A 21,942-nucleotide genomic window follows, 5' to 3' on the forward strand; every position below is an offset into this window, starting at 1 on the left:
AACATGTAAAATCAAAGAACACAAAGCAACAGAGAAAGCACAGTGGCAATTATTGATCGTTCCTTGACCAGTCTCTATGATGTTTTAATTTCAACCAAGTGACCCCTCCTCTGACTTGGGTGGTTGCCCTTCTGGCTCTGACAACTCTATATGGAAAGTTGCTGACAAGCAAGAAAAGATCAGAAGGCTTCCACAGTCCGTAACAGTTCTGCCCCTGGAAGGACTGTCCTAGTTACCCTGTTCACTATATGGTCAATTAGCTATTAGCATTTTAATTGTAATAGCATTGTGAGTTGTCCTTAAGAAGTTATGAGCCTGTAAGGAAAATTATGCTTTAGGAGATATTTCAGCACCATATTTGTGAAGGAAAGAAAGAGGAAAACAAAATCTGTAGTGGGCACTGCTTTGCCTAGAGAAAGAAAGAAAACAAACATACCATAGGATCACAGGTTAGCTTCCTGATTCTGCTAAACTCTCCCTTGCATGTGCTTTCTAAAGGTTAAGACTAACTAAGTCACACGGGACCTTTGGAACAACCAAGAGTAACTTCAGAGTAGCTCTGATCTGTATTTTGCTGTGGAAAGGTTTGTTTTAGTTCAGTTCCAGTGTTTGAGTCAATATATGCCAAAGCTGTGACACTGCTGTTAGAAGCACAAAAGTTGTCACAGACATTCGTGTCCTGATTGATTTGAGGTGTGGGGCTAATTTAAATGATTCAGAGGGTTGCAAGGACATCAGTCTCGGAGCTTTTTTTGTTGCTGAGAGTTTATATAATTTTATTCTTAGTGGACTTTGTACAGTCTCTGCAGTATCTTGTTTACATCTGGCTCAACTCAAATGACTGTCACATTAACTGGAAAAGCAATGTGAAAAATCAATAACTGCTACAACTCTTTATCACCACCACAAACTTTTAATGTTTACTCTCAAAACTTTCCTTCTGTGTGCAGTTTTATGCATCAGTTGATATGGATTTTACTTTAAATCTTGTAAGGTATACCACAAGGTCTGCAGCTGAAGTGCACATTTAAGGAATAATTACTGCATACAAATGAATTTTATGACATTGGGATGTTCCAGTCCCATATTTATGTGTTTGCATTCATTCCTATTGATATTCAACCTCCACATTCATCAGCTAAGCTGTTTACTTCTACAATGGCACACTTCTGTCACCTGCAGCTTCTAGTCCTTTTCTTCTGCATCCCAGCTGGCAAGTGCTTTACCTGTCTGCATGTCTCAGTGCACTTTCTTCTGTTAATTATGTTCTGATAGAGTGAAGGGTTGTGGGTTTACAGACAACAATTTCTGTTGGCTACTACAGCTGTTGCATCAAGTTGAGATGCAATCTCCTTCCAGGTGAGCCCTGCTGGAAGAATAGCTCTACACTGGTTGCATGACCAGCAGCACGACTCTGAAGTGCAGTTGTAGAAACATGTATTGTTAATTTTCCGTAAATATTTCAGATAATACTGTAACATATATCTTGCACACGTACAGAACCTTCTTTATCCCTTTTTCCAAAATAAAAATAGAAATGGCCTCTGTACTATTTAGATTCAGTGATATGTGAGCATGTTGTTTAGATTTAGCAGACTAGAAATTCTCATATTTGCCAAATGAAGTGGAAAACACTCAAGATTTCCAAGCTAATGAGTGCTGCAATGCCCCAAATAATTGCATACACAGCAGAAGTCTGTGTACCAGTATGACTAAGATACTTTTTTTTCCTGTTTGGAAATGTCCTTGTCCTTTTCCACCATTGAAAGGATTTTTTCCAAAGTGCTTTCCCTAACTGTTAGAGGATTTCTGTAATTTCTGGTGATTAAAAGTTCTTAGGTGCAAATGTTAATTAATAAAAAAAGAGCTTGCTACCAACTGCTAGTAGTAACTTGATATATTATGAATATCCTTCCTATAGTTTCAAGATCTCTGCCTGGAGTGTGGTATGTCCTGGAAGTGTCTCTAAGGCATCTTCCATATGAACACTAAACACAATATCAGGTCTTAACACATTTTAAACTGTTCACTGATGTAGAGGATAATCTTGTGTGATGCAAAGTCTCTGAAAGTCATATTGATGTCTGGCCATAAAGTATTGATATCTATCAGGAACTTCAATAAGAACATCAGAAAGATCACAACACGAGGCAAGGTTCACTTTATTTCCAAGGTGTTTTATCAGTTTGGTTGATCTTGACTGATGATAGCTGGTTATTTTTAGAGAGAGATTGAGGATAACATTGGTTTTTATGGTGACAGAAGTCTTGTAAGTCACCTTCTTTCTTCTGAAAGGCAATGAATAATTACAGGAATAAAAGAAAACAATTTTTAGAAGGGTTACTTGCTGGGTGTTTTGTGATGCAGTCTTGAAGAAATTACATATGAAGAAATATTTCTGTATATGAGCTCAGATAATGTTTCTCTTCACAATTGTTTTTCAATCATTATATAGTGTGATGTCAGTATATTTGACGATCTTTAAGTTTTCTGAAAACATGTAAAGATCACTGGTTAGGAATTCTTAAAGAACCCACAGAATGTTTTCTAAACATATTCTTGTATTTTTCTGTCATATAATTAGCAGACAGCAGTCCAGAGAACAACTTCTGGACCATCACAGAGTGTGACTTGAAGCAGGTGCTAAGCAGATACAATTTTCTGGTTACAATCCCATTACTCTCTGTACCAAAACTCTGTCTCCATTGAATCACTTTGATTATCTGAATCTCTCGCACAGAAGGCTCATTACCTACACTAGATCACATCATGTTTGTTTTTCCTTCTCTGCACACTTCCACACCTTTCCTGCTCTCTGATTATCCTCTGCTTCCTAAGAATCATCATAATCCTGTGATCAAGCAGCTGTGGGCCATGTGTATAAAGCTAAAAAATTGTAGCAGATATGTTAGTAGAAACTTATTATATGCTTATTCTCTTAATTATAGAAGCAATGGGGAACACATTCATTACAACAAAAGTCTTCAGCCCAGTTAAGAAGTTCCTTATTACATGTTTTCTTTAATTTTTTTCTCACTTCATTTTTTACTATTAATTCATTGCAATATTATGGATGTCAGATCCATGCAGACAAATTTGAGGACATATTTCATTCTACATAAGTTTGTTCCTCTGTAAGTTTTCCTAAATATACTTCTACAGATGACAGTCAGTACTATTCCTGTCAAAACTTACTCTTTATGTTACAAATTTCAGCACCCTTTTGTTACAAGGTAGTGGTATTTTTTACTAAGCTTGTCTCTTTCTCATGGTGACATTTTATTTCAATAAGAAAATCTGTATAAAGTGGCTTTGTGCCTATGGTTGAATTTATTTGAAGTGTAAAATGTCAAACTGGCAACAGCAATAATCCTGTAAATTAGGTATGTCAAATAATGTACATGTAGACTTGTGATTCATCTAGGAGTGGAAGAATTTCTATTTCAAGAAACCTGAGTCATGAGTTCCCATTTCTTAATTGGTACTCTTGACAAAAGTGAGGAATATACCAATATAAAAAATTTATAACTCAGAAAATATTGAGTCTAGAGTAAAACTAACACCATCTCCCCATTCAAAAAAGATGTCTCTATACATGGAACAGAGTTCATCATTAAACAGTAATTATCTAATTAGCAAACTGCTACTAAGCAATGTCCAGGAGGTTGCCTAGAGTTGTACATAAATGCATTCCATGCTAACTGTGCTGTAACATGGATTGTGCTGCAGGAGCCAGTCTAGAAGAGTCACAGCCTCTGAGACCATTTCATCACACACCATCACCTCCAAGACCAGGTGCATTCTCTCCAGTAAGACTGAAAATGACTGAGGAGAGCATAGAGCCAGAAGGAGAACTGGGTGGAACACGTGGAACATGTGAAACTGAGTGGAACACTGGGGAAAACACTCCTCATTACATGGCTGCAGCTCCTACGGCTGAAAAATCACCTTGTCACCAGAGCTGGTCCCTTACCTGTAACCTTTCCTGACCACGTCGCTGGGTAGTGCAAAGGATAATGCTGCCCCTTGGGTTCTCCAGGTTCACTGCTGAGATAGGCACTCTCTGCTCATTTTGGTCAATGTGAGACAGATTATCAAATATCAATCTGAACTATTTAAGTTTGGTTTGAAGGAACCCAGTAACAGAGTGCTTACCTAAGCAGATTCCCAGAATATCTGAAGGGCAGTAAGGAGTATTAGTAAATACCGAGGAGCATAAATTTTTTCTAATTCTATTTTTTCAGCTAGAACATTTCAAAATTAAAATTTTCTCTATGAAAGAAGAATTTTGTCTAAATAATGAATTTAGTTGCAGCTATTTGCTCTAAGTATGCAGTGCCAACAATTTTCCTCCCTCTGAGAAGACAGAATTTTCCTGCAATGATAAACTGGACTAGGGCACAGTTCAGCTCCTATTGAAGCTTTGCCACTTCTTACTCTTTATTTGAGTCTTCTACTTGGTGTGACAGTGTCAACATGCCTTAAACACCTGCCATGCGCTCTACAATTTGCATATGTAGTATCTAGAAAGCTATGGTATTGTGTTACTCTATTACTGCAATATGGATGTACTGTAACATTGGGCTATGCAACATGTTTTGCAGTGCTTTATTTGCCACTTTCTGCATTGCAGTGCAGAAATTTCAGCAGTAATTATTCTATCTTAACAGAAATAAATAGCTTTGTAGGATTTATAGGTCACAATTAAATTAAAAATGCTACTGTCCAAAAAGAAAGAAGGAAAGGGGTAAGTAATTTAAATTATTACTTATTATATGCATATCATGTTAATCCTGTGGTATACACAGAAAATAGGAGTTTTTCCCTTCTCTCAAAATTTTGTGCTTCCTGAGGAATGACACTGTTCTCAGGAATCACTAAGCAGCTATTGCACAGTGCTCCTCTGTGAACTTTCTCTTGGACTCATCATTATTGTCATTCTCAGCATTTGAGGAGGGAAGCCAATTATAATAGATGTATACACCTAAATTACAATTAGCTACATCCAACTACACTGGTGCCACCTGGTAACATCACAGGGTAATGTCACTTCACAAAGCTTAAAATAAGCTCTGGAGGAATATTCTATCCTGAACTGAATATTGGCCAAAAAATAGGTCTCTAGCCTTAAAACACCTTAGTGATCCTTTAGAGGATGGGACAGAGAGGATCAAGCCCCAGAACATCAGCACCAAAAAAAATCCATAACTGAACCTAATTAGTCAAATAACTGCCAGAAGTAGAACTAGTTTGTAGTTCAAACATACTAGAAGAAGATTTCTGTAAAGGAGACCTGAAAGAGTTTTGTGGCATTCCCAGTCACCAGCACCAACACAGGGACATGCAGGCACCAAAAGCATCCATCAAAGGAGTCTACATACAGCTGCTACACCTCACTGCTTCTTGGGCACAATGCAAATATTTTGCCAAACCCTTGATGTCTGCAAACCTCCCAAGGAAGGCTTACAAGTAGAGGAAGGCGTCCAATGTGTGTTTTTCCTCTTACCTTGTTATGAATTAGTTGCTTTGCACAGGCTTGTTTCTGTTTATTTTCAAGGTCAGTGTAAGTTTTCCAAGCTCTGCTAAAAATGAAATATTGTTAACGACAGAACTAGAAACTAAGTATATCTTTAAGTGACCCTGGTTGCCTGCCCTCTTTCTTATGTGTTAAGAAGTTGAAGCATTATTCGGAGATGGCTATTAGCCAATCTGCATTCATACACCACTCTGAATTTGTTTTTCAGACATTCCTCAGTGTTAAATGGTATAAAGTACATCACATTGTTTGCGAAGAAATCTCACCTTTATGATCCTTTTCATTTCTGCCTAATTGTCTAAGATAAGAATAGCTTGCTGTGCCTGAGGGGGAAATTTTCCATTACTGCTGAAAAGATAAATGGTAGAAAGCAAAATGAACTTAGCTCATTACAACCTCTTGAAAAAAAAGGCAAATTGGTCTTCAGAAATGATATAATAGCGCTGACACTTTTAATAGTCTGGAGTTCAGATGTGGCTTTTTATGTATTTTTTCCATAAAGTATTGTACAAACAATTACAGATGCTGGCAATAATGAATGCTACTTAGTTTCCTTTACTAGCTTTATTCTGTGAGTTTCAGGGGGAGGAAAATGGTTTTACCAATAACCATTTTAATGAGGAGAGAAAGGTTACTTTTAAAGAAACATAACATATATTTCAGAGTGTTTCTAGTCTTAATCTCTATAATAATTGCACTAATGCATTTTGATCTACTATGAAAGTGCATAAAATGCTTAGCATGGTGAAAGCTAGACAACTTATTTGATATTTTAAATATCTGGTGAGCTTTGCAAGACAAGTCTGAAAAAAATATTTCTTTCTTAGCACAGAACATAATTCAGACTAATGGTCAGGCTTTGTACTTGGGAATCATTTAGACCAGTTACTTCCAAATATACATTCATTGTGCTGTGTTTCATGTGCTAACAGGTAGAGACATTGATTGGCTGGAGTGCTGACTAATATTACACAATTTCATGTGACAGTGGAAGGGTTTGAGTATCCTTACAGCAGAACTATGGATGAGTTAATTGAGGTAAAGGATGGGATTAATCTCAAAAATCCATCCTGAAAAAGGAGGGAAAGCTTATGTCTTACATGTATCACATAAGTTTACTTTGGTATATTGCTTCAGACTAATGGAAAAGGTTTTTTAAATCTATTGAATACAGACATATTGAATAAAAATAAATATTTTTTTAAATTATTAAAAGACATGGATATTGCTGTAAACATATGCACCAGTTTAGGAGCACCTCTAACTATTTAGATAAAAAATCTTGACTTCAGTAGGATTTAAAGTCTAGGTTAGGCAGATTTTTAAAGCAATGCTGAGCAAAAGACTTGACTTCTGGGCATAAGATTAAGATTATTTTTCTGACAGTTTAATTCCTTTTGCTCAGAGGTCTACATCTGACAGCCATTTTTTATCAACTTCATTTTCCAGAAACAAAGAAAAAAATCTGGAAAGTGTAGTTTGCACACAATACTTGTGCATACAGAAAAACTTTTTGGTTTTTTTTCAATGGAGTAAGGTTCACAGATCAACGTTTGCCATGAACATTTTGATTATAGTGATTAGCACATGTTGTGGGAAATGCCTGCATTTGTTTGTAGCCTGAGGAGAGCTTAATACATTGCAGGTACTACCTAGACAGAATGCAGTAGAGTGAAAACAATAATAATAATTCACAGATATTCAATTATTGCCTAACACAACATTGCACACATTTTTATGGATACTTATACTAGAACAACACAAGCTCATTAGCAATGGGAGAGGTATTTTAAATTATTTTATCAAAATGATTAATGTACTTTTCCAATCTTATTGAGGTCAAATGTGTGCATCCATTTATGTGAATAAAAAAAATAGATGTTTGGTACAAATAAACTTGTTATGCCACCTTGCTTATTCAATTCTCACTCTTCCCCACAAGCAAACTCTGTACTGCAGGAGGAACAAGGTCATACCCACTAAATCTTAAAAACACAATTTACAATGCTTCTATGTACATAGCTCTAATGGGAAGGGGAAGGAGGTCCTGAGAAATGTGGAGTCTATTTCTGCTTTAATGTCATGCAGGTCACCAAACAAAGCATCCCTGGAGGTATCCCATGGCTGCAAAGATGCCAGGTGCCCTTTTTTTCCCCCTCTATTCCACACTTCTGGCCTTTGACTTCAATCTTCTCTTTTTCTCTTTCCTTTCTTTCTTTCTTTCTTTCTTTCTTTTTCTTTCTTTCTTTCTCTTTCTTTCTTTCTTTCTTTCTTTCTTTCTTTCTTTCTTTCTTTCTTTCTTTCTTTCTTTCTTTCTTTCTTTCTTTCTTTCTTTCTTTCTTTCTTTCTTTCTTTCTTTCTTTCTTTCTTTCTTTCTTTTCCTTCCTTCCTTCCTTCCTTCCTTCCTCCCTTCCTTCCTTCCTTCCTTCCTTCCTTCCTTCCTTCCTTCCTTCCTTCCTTCCTTCCTTCCTTCCTTCTCCATATTTTCCTTTTCAATTTTTTCTGCCTCAGTATTTCATCTAATTTTTCTAGTTTCTCTGTACTTGCTACTTTCAGGCAGATTTTCTTTTTTTAAAGGTGAAATTTAACATTTTCCTGTAGGTTAAAACTTACATACACTGGAGCCAGAATAAGAAAAACAAACACAAGAAACTGTGACTGCTATCTACATGGAAGGAGGGCTGTACAAGCTTCACTCTGAAGGCTAAGACAGCACAGAACAAATGTCATTTCTTTCAAACATTTCTTGAATTTGTACTCTCTTCAGCAGCAGAGGTTCAGTTATTTAGCACCTTCTTCCACAATAAGTCAACAATGCCACAGTTCCCAGCTGATGCTGCAACACAACGGCCCAGTAATTAACCCTGGGTAACAGCACATTTGTACAGGCTTGTTAGAATCTGGAGGGGTTATTGCACTAACCACATTTCTTGCATTTGCTTGGCATATCTAACTGACATAGCTTTCTCCCCCATAGTTACCAGATTTCTGGAGCTCCAAACAGTATGTTTCCTCTAAGTCAGCAGTCAGACACTCGATATTTATGTGTAAAATAGGTGGCCATGCTGCAGTGAGATATGTGACTGCAACAAGCCTGCATGTCCCCAGGTCATCTTGCAGAGATCCTCTGTGGATGCAAGTGGCCAGGCTACAGGATGGTTCCCCTCTCTCACTCTCCTGACCAGCTGGGCACTGGTCACCTTTGACATTTTAACAATGGCACTGTACTGTACCTCAACCCTAAACTCTCCTGAGAAGCACTGTAATTAGTGCAGCGTCAGTCCCCTGCTAACGTCCCATGCATGACTAATACAGCCAGTTTTCAGTTCAGAGCTTTCTTCTTACAGCCAGAGGAGATCAGTGAGTCTCAACATTTCCAGCTCTTCCTGCCCTAAATGCCTACTCAGTATCACTGGCAGGTTTTGCACTCCGTGTTGAACTCAGTACTGCCAGCAGCTGCACAGGTACCAGCCTGAAGTAGCTGACAGCTACCCAGGGCACAGCTGCAGGGTGACAGTCACACCTTTGGGTTTCAGTGTCAGCACTGCCTGCACTGGCAGCAGTGAGGAGGTGATGTGAGGCAGAGGGAGTAATACTCCCTCCAAACCAGCTTTTACAGTGTGTGAAACTGGCCTAAACCAGTTAATTTTCAAGATGAGAGGTATACAAAATTAATTTTTCTGCTGATTTTACAATTCTTCCAGTCTTCCTTAAGGCATAGATTTCTGTTCAGATGGTTTAGTGATACTATCCATCAGAGGGTTCAGCCTTTGCAATATGTTTCACAGTAGTCCCTAGGTTTGACTCAGGAACAATATATCATTTTTGTATTGCTTTATAGCCTGTTGTCAGCTGTGTACTTATCATATTTATCTATTTATTGGGAAAAGATGTGTGAAATTTCTAATAATCAATGTAATATTGAATGTAGCAAATAGAAACAAAAATAAAGAGGCATTTCAGTGAAAGGAATATCATAGAAGTAGTCATCAAGAAGTGCTAAAATTAGCTGTCAATCTTAACTCCAGTTAACTTCAAGTTAAGTGACAAAGTTAGAAATTGCTCACACGCTTACTGATATTCCTAAGGTTGGAAGTGTTAACAAAACTCAGGGCAGGGAAACTGTCCACCCTTTCTGTAGCCTTCAGGATCAAGGATCTGCATGACAGACTTTTTCTTTATTTTTTAAGTTTAAATCCTTAGCAATATATGTATTGTAGTCACTACTGTGCAGATACATCTGACCCAGATTTAAAATATCCTGTTAAAGGACCTGTAGTAGATCTGCTATGGTGGAGTAGAAACAGGCTCTGTGTGCACTATAATCTGTAGGAGAATCAAAGTAAATTAGCAAGAAACCTGGTCTACTGATGTCACACCGCATCATTTTTATCCATACACTGTTACCACACCACACTCTTTTTCCACAACAGGACAGTGGTGGTACTGACACCTTGCTAGAATAAATGTAGTTTAGGTGTACTGGTGTAGAAACACCAGAGTCAAAAATTGTGACTCTCCACCAATTACTCAATAGGGTCCTGATATGTAAAAAAAAAAATATATAAACAATGAATTAAGCAAGTGAGAACACTGCCAAAAAAAAGCATGGGAAAAGATACAAGTACTGTGTGGAATCAGATTTACCTTGCTGTAAAGCTATAGGACATCAAGTTCACCAGAACTTCTAGCTAAATTATGATGGGTCCCAGACCAAAGCTCTTTTCTACTCTGATAAAACAGGAAGGGTTAAGGTGAAGAAAAACACTGAATTGCCTGGTAGGAATCTCCTTTTCCAGTAAAATAGGGTAAGTTTGATAGTCCCTTATATAGCAAACTCCATAGGCTTCCTAGGAACTTGCTTCATAACACAATCAAATTAAATTTGAGAAAAAATAGAATTATAATTTAAGAGGTAAGAAATATGTTTCTGCCATTTGAATCACTGGAAGAATTTTTTTTCTAGAAATTTAACACAGCTTTCACCTGTACTCATAGCTGTGAACAGATCATAGATCTCCCAGAGACACACACCAGCAACTCCCCAATCTCTGCTCCTTCACCTCATCCTCCTTTGGGTCAGTGTCTTGTAGAGGAGAATGGACAAGTGTGTTCACACGGTGGAAACAGCATGGAGCAAATCCACACTCATAAGAGTAATTTCTTCTGGGCAAACAGCTCCTCACAGCTCAAAACTCAGCTTTCTATGTAAAATATCTAATATTTGTGCTTAAAAAAGGTTGAATCAGTTCACCTTATTACTAAACAGATGAAAAATCTCACAGTTGTTTTTATATTGCTATTGCATATGGTAAATAACTATTAAGCTAACCCTAGAAGCATAATAAATAAATCTGTAAATTGTTTCCATTACCACAAATGCATGAAAAAATATTGAAAAAAAAAATAAGAACGGTGATTCTTTTTGAATAAATGCTTCATTCTAAACACACTCTTCCAGAAAGGCCTTTTTATTTTAACATTCTAAAATTCTTGTCTCTGCATTTCCCTGTCCTTAGCAGCGAGGGGCATTCACCTAATACTGTTTTGTAATGAAGGATTCTTCTCTGCCAACATGAATAAGAAAATCTAATCTCACTTTCTTCCCAATAGAGCAACCTATTCTGAAAGTTGAGTTTTGAGGTGATCTCAAATGGAATGCTCCTCTACCACTCAGATTTCTTTTGCAAAATCCCTTCCTGATATGTTTCTGATGATGAAAGATGAAGGTTGTGGGAGGCGGCCTGAAAGAAGAAAGCTTGGGAATGCCTTGGGAGACAACATGTGTGTAATCACCATGTCAATCGCCGTGTCAGTCACCCACTCCCCACTCCCCTGTTCTAGAAGGTTCCTTGGTTCCCTGTTCCCCATTGGTCCCGAGGTTGGAACCACTCCTACCTCCTTTCCCTAATGGTTGGTGTTGTGTTACCCCGCCCTAGCTCCACCCCAAGCCCCTCCCACCTCCCTGAGTTTATATACCCGCACCCCTGCCAGGGTCAGGGCCTTTTTGCCTCTGCTCCCCTTCAGGGAAGGTTGTGTCCCTGCTCCTCTCCATTTCCTCCCTCAATGAATCTCTCTGGATTAAGCGCGCAAGAAGCCCTCCTGCTCTTCATTTGGTGGTGAGGCATTTTTATATTACAACATCCAGGCTTGGGCGGAAGGTGGGCTGAGGGTGATACCAGACGGCACCGAGGAGGAGACGCTCCCGGAGCAAGAGGTAGCCTGGCGACACCGGCCCAAGGAGAAACAGCAGCTCTGCAGAAGGTAACTAATAAATCTTCTTTTTCTTGCAAAACAGTAAATTCCCTGAATTTTAGTGTTGTTTCAAATGGCCTGAAATCTTCAAAATGTAGGTTTTTTGTATGGCTAGTTGGGGGTGAAACTCTGAATTCATGCAAGAGCCTATTCTCTGTTCTCAGATGGGAGTATGGGATGTTTGGAGTACTCACAGATACTCAGGTGTAGAGTTTCTGGAGGAAATGAACAGTGTGTGCCCACTTCTGTATCCTGAATGCTCAGCATTTCAACATTTATCTTCCAGTCATTTACCTAAAACGCATGCTTTAGAGCATTTGAGATCCTTTAAAACATTTGGACATCTTTGCTCCAGTTTGCATAAAACAAAAATCATTGTCAGCAAAGAGGAGAGGTTGAAGAGCTTTGTGGTTGGGATTGTCACCAAAGGTGGATAAGAACCTCCTTCCAGGCTGCCTTTCCCAAACAGCCTGACCTGCAGTGTCATGGTGCTTCTGGTAACAAATATATGACAACGTCTTCCTGAATGGAACAGTGGCACCAGCAGTGTCTGCCTCAATTCCAGGATATTTAGTTTGAAGAAAAGCATATTACTGTCTTTTTTCTTGGCAAGGAGCATCCATCAGGGATGGGAGAAAACAAAATAACAGATTCTGGTTTTCATGACGAAGTCATGTCGTGGTTCAGCACTAAGATAGCAGGGAAACATCTCAGGTTTTATACTTGTCCCATCATTTTATTTGACTCTAAATTCTGAAGAATGCCATGTTGAAATCCATGACTGTGCTTGCTGTGGTGCAAAGCAAGTAAGCATATTTTAAAAGCATTTTCATCTAGACCATTTTAGGCTGTTGAGCTGTAGAATTAATTATTACACAACACTATTAAACAGGCAGATCTAAACAACTAAATTGCCTGCTCTTTATTATTTATCATAATTTTAAAATATTTTGTCCCAGCATATCTTCTTGTGCTTTATGTATGTGCTCTCTTGGTGTCTTCTTCCAATTTCCATCCATCTACTTCTCCAATCACATCTCTTCATATGCTTCTTTTTTTTTACTTCTTAATACAGCAGTAGTGTGTCAACACATTTCTACATTTGTTTTCACTTAAGCTCAGTCTTGTCCCAGCACTAGTTTTGCTCTCTTCCTTGATTTTACAGAAAGTGCTTATTCTGACTTTATTCCTACGTGTCACAGTGGCACAGTGGATAAATGTGAGTTAACTGTGAAGAATCTGGATCTATGCAAGGGCAAGTCCTGCAAAGCTAAAGCTGTAGCTAACATGATCTATTTCAGGAGAGTGGAACAGGACACTTCATCTCAAGAATCTGATTAGCATACAAATGGAGGGAAGTGATACTGTCCAAGGTGAAAAGCTGGTTCCATGAAGAAAATACCAAAATTATTTACTGTACATCCATATGGAACCTTCACAGGGAAGTGAGTAGTTTCCTTGAATTTTTTGTTTAACATATGTATGAATCAGGTTTACTGTTACTCTGCATCATGCATCCTGCATATCCTTTGACATTACAAAACAGTTTTCAAGTACCAAAGCTAAAACAAAAACCCAATGTGGACAGATAAGCAGGAGACAGCCAGATGTCACCCGTGTTTCTCCTTCATTTCTCCACTGCTTTAGTTCTTGTTAATATGTTTACTGTATATGTACCATATTGGCAGCCATGAAAATGAAAGCCTATTAATCTTCAAAAAGAGGACTGGATCTTATGCTAAACACTCCTTGGTATGAAATTTCAACTGGTTGACAGACAGTGGATATTTGGTCTGAAGGACCGTTTCCAAAAGAAAAAACAGTGTGAGATTCCCATGCAGAAGTCCTTCAGTCTCACTTTTGTGCCTCAGAGAGATAAGAATAGCCTATCCATGCCCTAGTTAGTACTAATTATTACATTACTAATTATTACATTACTAATTATTACATTACTAATTATTACATTACTAATTATTACATTACTAATTATTACATTACTAATTATTACATTACTAATTATTACATTACTAATTATTACATTACTAATTATTACATTACTAATTATTACATTACTAATTATTACATTACTAATTATTACATTACTAATTATTACATTACTAATTATTACATTACTAATTATTACATTACTAATTATTACATTACTAATTATTACATTACTAATTATTACATTATTTTTTATTTTCTTCTGTTTTTTCTTTTTCCTTTTCCTCTGCTCACCCCCCACCCATATAGACTGTGTTGAAACTGTAGCTCAGCTTAGAAAACTTGGGTCTTGGCATCTCTCTGATGCACTTGAATGCACTCCAAGCACAGCTCTTCATGCCTTGGTTTTCCTTCTAAGATATGGTTTCATAATGGTGAAATTACTGGTTTTGGGCACTCCATGTACTATCTCATACTACACAGAATCAACCTCAGCTGGCCATTTCAGCACCTTACCATTTCCACAGAAGTTCAGAGATATAATATTGTTAGTAATTGAGTCCATCAGTACCTTGGGAAAGCATCAGAAAGGAATTTCCATTGCACAGAAAGGAAGGGTTTTAAAGACCAGGATCAGCAAAGCAAATTAAATTACAGATCCTCTCTCAAGTGATTCTGTAGGCAGGTAAGTTGTTTGATCTGTATATTTATCCTAGTTAAAATATTTTTGTAACCCCTTTGTCAGTTCAGTACCCTCTAGGAGGAATTGAAAGCAAAAAGGAAGAGCAACTATCCTTATTCCTTGGAGAGCTTTCTAACTCAATTCTCCTACAGTGACATGTAAACAATATGCACTTCTGCACGTTTTCTTAGCAAACCTACAGACTACCACAAAATAACTAAAGAGACAATGTTCTAACAGCAATGTGACCTCCAGAAAGGAATTTCTATCATCTGGGACCTTTTTTTCTCATCAGTACAATAGATATTTGGAGATATTACACTGGGAGACTTTAGCTCTTCAGTTTCCAAGTTCACCTCATTAAGATCCACAGTCCCACTTTCTTTCAGTGGGTGTTGACATTTCTATTTCCAGAGGCAATAACTCTGTGCTCTGCTCAGTCATACATCAACCTGAATTCTGCATTCAGTGAGACAAGGGTGAAAGCTGTAGCTGTGTGTTGAGTAAATAACTGAGCAACATGTATCTATTTTCTATGTATTACAGCCTTGAATGACCTCCTGATTACTCCTCTGAAGACAGAATACACCAGTCTGTGCCAAAGCCCAACCCAAGAACCCCAGTGTAATCTGAAAGTCTATAGGTGTCCTTGCTGTGGCTTGTTAACATCACAGAACTGACTTAACAAAAATAGCACTCCTTCATAGTAACTTTTCTTGTGAGCACTAGGTTTCAGCTTATTTGGTTTCATCATTAGTCAGAGAACACCTGCTCATTGCTCATTTTTGGCAGTCTTAACTTCCAACACAGAGAAAGAACCAAGTTTTGTATTTTCTTTTTACTCCTCCCAAAATTAAGAAGCTTGGAGCTGTTACTGTTAAAATTTTGCATTTCCTCTTTTGGGATTTTTTTTTTCCTGATGTAATAGAATAACACATGAATTTATATAAACATATATGCACGTGTCTTCTGGAATAAAATAATGTTCAAAAGACTTTTTGAGTTAGCTAGATGATATTAAAAACAACAACAAACTGAAAAAATCCCAAGGAAATCTTGTCTTTGTATTTAAGAAGCAAGATAATGTTACTGAAATCTCAGGCTGTTATATTGCCTGCCTTATCTTCTTCCTGTATGGAAAATGGATTGACTCTGATTAAGAGTGTTAATGAGGATAAGGATGTAAGTTAGTGATACAGTTAAAAAGCTCTCATGGATGATGCAATACATATTTTTATTACTGAAGCACAGCTAGAAATAGTTTTCAGCTTTAGTATACCATAATGGTAGCTCATGAGTAACCTGTTTTCTCACATAAATTTTAAACTGGCAAGCTTCCACTTTATAATGTTGACTTTGGAATGAACTCCTTCAAAGCTCTCTTGAAGGCATTAACTTTCAATTTCAAAACTGCTGTAGAGGAGCAGAGATATTGGATCTCCTTGGAATAGTTATGCTGTGAGGGCAATGCTGTTATTGCTCCTGGGTTAGAAACTATGCTGAGAAGGCTTACAGCCTGTTGGGAACATCTTGCATTTGGACTGAGCTGTCAGCACTCTACTCCAAAACTGCTGTAGAAAATGAAAGCATACCAACTATCTTCATCACTAATAATCTCTCCACAGTACTAAAGTATGGGGGGGAAAAAACTGTGAAAGGGTTCACTACAAATAAATCAGTAATTAGAAGCAGAAGTGTGAACTTTTTTCTTTATAAATTTACACAGTAAAGTGATGAATTTGCTACCTTAATTTTTGATCATTTTAGGAAACCTTGATATAACTGCTAAAGGAAGATCTCATCTTGAGGCTCATAAACTGGTTATTTTTGAACAATTTACAAGGCATATTTGGGGTTTTGCAAAAGGAAGACTGCAGCTAGCATAAGTGACAGCACTCAGAACACGTGGGTTCAATAGAGGCCTTGGTGCAATTCCTAGACTGTGCAATACCTCCTCAAAACTCCCCCTGGTGCACCAGCACTGGGAGAGAAGATTGTGCAGAGCTCCTGAGGGTGAAGTTTACTGAACTGGCTGTAGACCAAGGGGCAGTAAGACCACACCACTTTCACTTAACAAACTGCTAATTAGACCTCCTGAGAAAGAGTTTCTTGGCTTGGGGTCAGCCCTGGGCTGCACACCTCTGTTTCTGGGGCAGGCCTGAGCTACCAATACTCATGTATGACACGGCACTCTACACCTTATCAGTTTGGGCTTGCTTGAAGGTTTCTTCTTCATGCTTCATGACATAAAGTGAATATGTTCTGAGAGCTCTCTGATTTAAAGGGAGTTTGACAATGCTCAACTCACCACAGATGTCTTTGTGTCAAACAAATATTAACATCCATAACCTTGGATGACTCTTGAAATAGCATTGCAAGTATTCTACAAATTCAAATATCCAAACTTATGTAACAAGATTTTTTTTCTTCCCCATTAAAAGAAATATTTTAAGAGGTTGCCCATGCAATCCCAAGTGACTGGCTAGTGGTAGAAGCAACACAATATAGCATCCAACAGGACATTGTAAATCTCAGGGCTTAAAGTCAGTAATGCTGAGTATTAAAGTCTTCCTTTACTTTTTTTCACTTTGTAGTTACACTCAAGTTTGCAGCACAGTCAACTTCAAAAAGTTATAAGATCTCTTCTGTGCTATTGAACCATGTCAGGAATAAATACTTTAACAATATAATATGCTGCTCCAAGGTGTTACTAATGCTATAGCATTCTAGAGATATTCTTTGTCAAGTAGCTTTGTCAGAGACTGAGGCTTTCCATCACAAATGCAAGACCTGAGACCAGGCCTGCTGTAGCTTGCCATAAGCCAAGTATCTACTGTCTGCAAGAAACTGACTGTGTGGCTTAGAGACTGGGGAGAAGGCATGATGGAGATGCAGACTAGGGAGAGTTTCTTGCAGAGAAAAAAATGCTATATAAATAAATAATGTAACAAATGGGATCACAGAAAGAATAAAGAACAATCCAGTAGGACATAGATAAAAAAACCTAGCACATATTTTAGATACAACCTGTCAGGAGAGAGAACACAAATGTGCCAAAATTAATATACTGCAGCAGGATACCAGTTTTATTCTGTCCATTCATCGCTACCATGATTTCATATTCTGTTGATAAAAAATGTTTTTGTGGGTTCAGTGATACTTCTGGAGGAAAGTTGCACTGGGGACAGAAATCTGAATAATTAAAACATGTGAGAGGGGAAAAACTTGAAAAGCACATGTCTCATGTTTTAGGAGGAACAAAACAAACTGCTGGTGAAACCACTGTCAAAAATATCTGCTAATGACAGTCCCTAAAGCTTTCTGAACAAGGTGGCCCTTTGGGCAGGAAAAGATGGAACTGCAAATCCTGCCTTGCCCTGCTCAATCTGAACCCACACTGCTCAATCTTTCTATGTATTTGGTTGTGGAAACCTTGCATTCTGGTTCTCCCTCATTCCCCTTTAGATCTCACTGCTCTCTGACATCCTTTACAGCTGCTGTTGTGATTGATGGCTAGCTCCAATTAAAATGAGCTTTCTTAAGTGATGTGAAATAACACACATAGCATAATTCCTGTCTTTGTCTGTTTCTCCCTAACACAGGTTAGAAGCAATCAGACAGGTGCACCAGATGGCAAACCTAGAAAGAAAATTACACTGGAAGGGGTTAGACCAGAAAGAGACAAAGAGGACCATGAGCCGTAGTCTCCTCAGCTCTCAGGGGAAACACAGTCTCTTAGACTACATAAACACAGGAATTTCCCACCCAGCCAGTCCTTCTGGTCCAGCTCGTTCATTCTTGAGTGTCCATCACAGATAACTGTGCTTCAGCTGCTCTGTACAGCACCTGATTTGTATCATGTATTAATGGTTCAGCAATGGGAGACAACTCAAGACTAAACACAGGATATTTTCCATTTGTTTCCAGTCTGTTATCCCACCTTTACTACCAAAGAGGATATCATGTAATAAGCAGTTAATTTTGTTGTTAAGAGGCAATTGCAGAAAATAATATGTAGATGAATGCCAATCTGAGAAGTAAACCTAGTGATACATCAGGATTTGGTTTCAAGATGGAGGATCTCCCGACTTTGAACAACCTATAAAAACTGAACTTATGAAAGTTAAGATTGAAGGTGTTGTCAGTACAACAGTTTTCTATTGGAATTACTCATAACTGTCACACAGTTACAAGCTTGGTTTGAACAAATGTTCGAACCAAGAAAGGAGCACAAATCCAGTGAAGGACTTTGTGATTGTCTGCTTTGCTGTGAGGCAGTCTAAATCTGAGGCAGGCTGTCTCTGCAGCAAGAAAATTGGATTTTTGTTCTTGTGGAAAACTTTGTGCATGGGCGCAATGCGTAGACGGTGCATGTGTCCCTCTGTGTCCCCCAAATGTCAGGATATTGTTAATACACAATGAAATGATTTTTTTCTCAGAATTCCTTGGGTGTGTAAACTCAGATGCCAAGATCCAAACAGTCCTGTGTGATCAGACTAGGACCTTGTCTGGAGAATGGGAACCTTTTATGAAACACGTGGTAGTACCAGAAATTGGTGATGGCTACTCTGAGCACATCCTATATTCTCATCTCCTTAGAATTCATTGCCAGAGTAGAGATGCAGCACACCTCTCTGCTGTCCATGCATATAAACACAGGTGTAATATCCTACCCAAGGATTTTGCCTTAAATGTTGCATTGCAAATGTTCTGACTTGCTTTTAGGGGCATACTCTGGCATTTAATTATACTTTCCCTGTATATAAATTATCACGCACTCCTAGGAAGAAAAGAATATTATAAAGACCCCTGACCACAGTTCTGTCCTGAAAACATAACATTTTAAATAACATAGTGATACGATTTTAATATTTTGTGAAACAACGAATATATGACAGCAAAAAAGAAATGTTGAAAGCTCCTTCCTCTTACGATGATAAGCCACCTCCTTCAGAAGTAATAGCAGTGTTTTCCAAATGGTGTTGAATCTATTCTATGTAAGTTACTCCACAATTTGGAAAAGACTGAAGTAACTGAAGATTTTTTTAACCATGAATTTGAAACAAAACAACCTCTACTTAGGTATGTCTTATTGTAACACTTGCTCTAACAGTGAAGGAATCATATTTTTACAGTGGCTCAAAACTCCATGCATTCACAATGGAATTGTGAAAATTAAAGATACAAATTAGTAAAGCCATGTATGAACTCAAGGTTCATAATAATTACAAGTCTGTCCATCATGACTTGTAGGTGAACCATTGTGGTCCCAGAGCTGATCACTTGGCCCACACTCCAAAAAAAAAAATCCCACAGGTTTTTCTAGTTGTCAGATTCATTCTACTCTGGTACTTTTCCTTCTGGTGACTCTTCTGGAGTTCTTGCTATGCCACTTAGCATATGTGCATTTTAATGCCACTGAAAGCTAAGGATTCTATATGAATCTGATTTGCATCCAGTTACTTTTTAATGACCTCATTAGCATTCCTTTTTTATCCTTTAACAGTGACTATTTAAATCAGAATCTTTTTTGTTTTAATGGAGTGCTGTCAAAGAGAGTGGAGGTCTTTGGGTTATCTCTCCAGAAGTGCTTTGGGAAACAAAGTCAGTGCTACAGTAGCTAGGTTGCAGAATTCATGGAATCAAAGAAGTGTTTGGGTTGCAAGGGGACCTTGAAGATCAGCTAATTCCAACCTCCCTGCCATGGGCAGGGACATCTTTCAGTAGAACAGGTTTCTCAGAGCCCCATCCAACCTGGCCTTGAACACTTCAGGGATGAATCATGCAAAATTTCCCTGGGCAACATGTTCCAGTGTCTCACCACCCTCAAGGTAAAGAATTTTTTCCTAATGTATAATGTAAACTTTCTTTCAGTTTGAATCCATTCATGATTGGCTTTCTGGACCAATTAGATAAGTGTCTGCTTCTTAACCACCCCAGGTGATAGGTCACCATTATCTTCTTCTGCTGAAGTAACTTTTACTGCTACTTCTCCCCACAACGGAATAACCTCTCAAGTACAACAGTGGGGCAGTGAAGTCTGCAACTCACAAGTTAGAATCACTTCAGCCTGTCTGTTGGAACAAGATTTAAGTCCAGAACTAAGCAGCTGACCATACTTGTTCAGTTCCAGACTGTCTTCAACAGACACAAACTCTGTAAGTCACTACTGTCTCTCTAAGACACCGATCTCTAATCCAAAATTTGGATCCTCAAAACCTTTGCTCAGCCTCTGCCTGGCTCTATGGACACATGCATGCTTTAGCGAGAAACAGCTTCCCCTGAGTGAAACCATAGATGTGTGTCTGAATGGAAGCTCCTGGGCATGGTAATGCTAAGCAGGTAGTTGCCAGAACACAGCAGGATGCATATAGCAGATGTTCTTCTCCCAGTGATCCACAGCTACCAAAATTCCTTACCCTGATCTTGGCAGTACTCTGTACTCTTTCCCCTTTGTCAGTATCTTGTGGCTAGATATTTATCCAGAAAATTAAAAACAAAAATCAATTATGTCTGATAGCAGGAATATCTACATGTTTCCTTCCAAAGTAAAGATCACCACCAAGCTCACAACCAGTTTCTGATTCACCTAATCTTTAGAGTCCTGTCATAGGAAAATTCAGTTTGGGCTGAGGGAAACAGCAGAGCAACTGGAATTCAAAAATGTACCTTGAATGCTAGCCTAGAAACTCAGTTCCAGTCTTCTAAGGTTTTTTTTTAAATCCCTGAATATATCAGGAGAAAGGCCTGTCAAAAGTAATTCCAAAAGTTACTCAAATGCTTGGCCAAATGCTCAACCAGTTGTGATTTTGGATATTTTCCCTAGTACAGCAGGCAGCATCAAGGTGAGATCAGAAATAGGAGAAAGGAACTTCTTGCATCCATACAAGGCTGTCTTAGGTGGCTGGATAATTATTAATTGCTTTGGCTCACCAGGGCCATTGTGATTTCTGCTTGCCTCAGGAAAAACTGTAGTCTCTTTCAAGCTGTAAACCAAACCAAGTCTCTTTGTTATGTCCTTGCTTGCAGTCATTTTGTAGGACAAAAACTGTGGCACTCCCCACTCTGAGTGCACTGCAGTTAGTTAGCTCGAGGGTTGCAATGTGTCCTGGGTGAAATGTATTAGCTGAAGTTACATTTCCAAGGAAGACTGCCCTGTTTGCATAAATTTACAGTTATTTTTTCTAAATGTGCTGTACAGACAGGCTTTGATATTATGACCTGTTTTCAATATTCATCTTTTCTTTTCAAAATGTCAGAGCAGAGGGAGGCTTTCATGGTTGAGATTACAGCTACATTTGGACTGAATTTGGACTGAATTTAAATGAATAATGGAGAGTATGTACCATGTTGTCTGGGAATAATGTTAGAGCTACTGAAAACTGGTGCTTCTGACTCACAAGATTTTTAGTGCTATTATTTAATGACTGAGCTCCAGGGAGACAAAGAACATCTTCCAGCTGAATCTGGGTAACTGCAAAGTCAGGCGTGAAAGAGGCTGAAGCAAAGACAGCTCAGCACAGCA

Source organism: Motacilla alba, chromosome 4 (assembly GCF_015832195.1).
Source record: "Motacilla alba alba isolate MOTALB_02 chromosome 4, Motacilla_alba_V1.0_pri, whole genome shotgun sequence".
In the NCBI taxonomy this organism is placed as follows: Eukaryota; Metazoa; Chordata; class Aves; order Passeriformes; family Motacillidae; genus Motacilla; species Motacilla alba.